This window comes from Dendroctonus ponderosae, unplaced genomic scaffold (genome assembly GCF_020466585.1).
Source record: "Dendroctonus ponderosae isolate FM_Combo_2020 unplaced genomic scaffold, Dpon_F_20191213v2 Dpon_F_20191213_10, whole genome shotgun sequence".
Lineage (NCBI taxonomy): Eukaryota > Metazoa > Arthropoda > Insecta > Coleoptera > Curculionidae > Dendroctonus > Dendroctonus ponderosae.
This window is the reverse complement of record NW_026017111.1, coordinates 1,254,436-1,257,252: the sequence shown is the minus strand read 5'-3', so window position 1 is coordinate 1,257,252 and position 2,817 is coordinate 1,254,436.

Genomic DNA, 2,817 nt, shown 5'->3' with positions numbered 1-2,817 from the left:
CATTTTTGCCCAAGTAGAGCCTAAAGTTTAACCAAATGCGTACGTTTTAAACCATGTTAATGTGCATGTAAAGCACGACTACTTTCATGGGAAGCAGACAACAGTAATTGTTTTTTGCGTAAGAAAAATAGCGGATTCTTTCAATCTACTTCTTGTCCACTTAGATGTGGATGATTGTGCAAATTTGGAGTGAAAACCCCATGCTAATGTCTCTAATTTGGACTGAAAATTTTGAATCCTGCCGACGTCGTTTTATGAGTTCCTCAGAAGCATTTTTCGAGACAAGCACGTTCAAACATTGTAAAACGCTGCTATTGTTCAAACATCATCCACTATGATGTTCCTTTTTTCGAAATGCTTGTTGTGTGTTCGTGAGCGGTCCCTTGCAGGCTAATTGATTGCGTTAGCGATGTCGGAAGCAAAAGTTACGATATCATAACAGAATCTAACCGGTTTATGACTATAGAGGGACGGCTTTTAGAGCTCCCAACTGACGGGCTCATAACAAGATAGGGAGCGCTTTGATTTCCCAAATAACTAACAATTTGTATCAGCAAAGTAAATTTTCAACAACTTTCATTGCCGCAAATTACACAGGGGATTTAGACGCTAATTGCCCACGTACGTTTTGTAGCGGGGCCTCGCCTAATGCGAGCTCCCAGCAAATTTCACTATTAAATTTCTCTTATCGCTCTGCTTATCTCACTCAGCGTATAAATCATAGGCCGAAGAGTCACGGTCCTCTACTGCAAACGGCTATAATGGATTCGATAAATTAATTATCCTATACGTTTAGCGGACACGCATGTTTATTACTACGGCCTAATAGTCTCAGCGTTCCATGTAAACTGGTGACAAGCCAATGAAGAACAACGCAATTGAACAGATTGAAGAATTACTGAGCAAATCAGCTGCAGGAGGAGCAGAGGATCTTCGCAAATATACACAGTTTGCATCAGAAAACACTGACTTAAAGGCTGATGTTTCCTTGCATCAGACTCGCCTCACTCACATTTAGCTGAAATATCCTCGCAAAAGCGCCGATATTAAAACTCAACATTAAAGCAAACCAAATGGGTCTGGAAGAAACCAAGTGGAGGCAAAGCAAGATTGAAAGATGTTAATCAAGAGCACAGGAATATCAGGAAAACTTTAGCCACAACATGATTTTGTACCTGGAAATTGAGATAAAATTTTCCTTTTGCGAAAACCTCGATTTTTTCGCGATAAGAATTTCACTCAACTATTTCCATTTCTGATGAGCAACTTCTCCATTTCTTGCTTTGTTTGCAATATTCGTTTGCGTACAGCTTGAAACCCCACTAAAAATGTTACAAAATAAGCATGAAAAACTTCTCTGCTTGGAAAGGCGTGAATGCAACTCGTTCAATCCTCTTTTTCCAAAACAGACTTTTGTGCGTCTTCAAGTATGGAACAAATCGCAATTTTGATCGTTCAACTTTCTCTTAAAAGGGCAAACTGAACAGTTTTGTTCAATAGACACTCAACCGTCTTTAAAACGACAATTCCCGAATCTGCGATTCAATTCCTTCGAAGGAAAAAAGCGGGGCGAACGAAAACGCTTAAAACTAATCTAAGAAGCGAAAATCGTTTTTAATAATCTCCAGTTTAAAAGTAAATTCTTTTCTTTGCAGTTACTTAGGAATCAGTTCGAACTTTTCTTTCCACTTCTCAATGGGACTGAATTTCCTCAAGCTTGCAATTTTAACGTTATACTTCTGTAGAAGTTGTAAAACTTCGCACTAACGATGCAGACGATCTATAAACTTCGGCCGGAGGCCCGATTTTTCCCCGTTTTAATTCCAGCGGCAAAACTGTGTTTGCATTTTATATTAAATCGTTAAATCGGTTATAGCATGCTTTTAGCCGTTTTTTGCATGTTAAAATAGTGCAAACTACTAGCAGTTCTGTATATGTGAATCGCCCAGATTGCTAAAGCAATTGCACGCAAAATAAAGCTCTCTCTTCAGACAAGAAACAACTAAAATGAAATCAGGAGAGTTCCAGGTTTTGCGTTCACACACAGAATCCCTGATATAACTGGAAAAGTTTGTTTGTCTGAGCCGAATGATCGAGAAGCAGCTTAACATACATCTGTTTGTTGCTTCAGCTACTCCGAAATGGATTTCTTGTATGCTCACTAATGTCTATTCTGCTGCTTTATCCAATGTGTTTGCTCTTGTTCTCTTGCAAACGTGACTTTCCATTTTCCTCATGTTTTTTTAGTCAAATAATTTGTACAGCTTTATTATAATTAAGCGATTTGAGCAAATATGGAGCGCTTGGTAAAGGTTCAACTAACATTCACTCGCTCAACTTTGCATTTTCAGGTAGGTAGAGTTTCTAACTAAGTCGCAAAACCACAACTGCTGTTGTTGAATTGATTTTATGGAATTTATTTGCAAAACCCGCCAGTTCGCTTCCAAACATTCCAAAATCATCTAGTGAATTCAGGGAGTTTTTTCATGTCGATCACCTGAAAGTCCGAACTTTATCAACGAGCATTCCATATTAATGCCCTGGTTTGAACTGGTTGAAAAACCAGGTTCAACTTTCGTTTTAAGAGCCGCAAGTTTTAAACTTGTGTAAAAATGTGCAAATATTAATACATTTGGAGAACTTTTAAAATCTGAAGCTCCATCAGCTGGAAAACTTCCAACCAACTGTAAGGCCCAAGTTGTGTGCTTAAAACGGACTCAAGTGGCATTTTACAGGCTTTTAATCGTTCAAAAACTGATTTTCCTGGAATCTGAAAAATGCATATAAACAGCAAACGTTGCTGCTAATGCAAGCTTC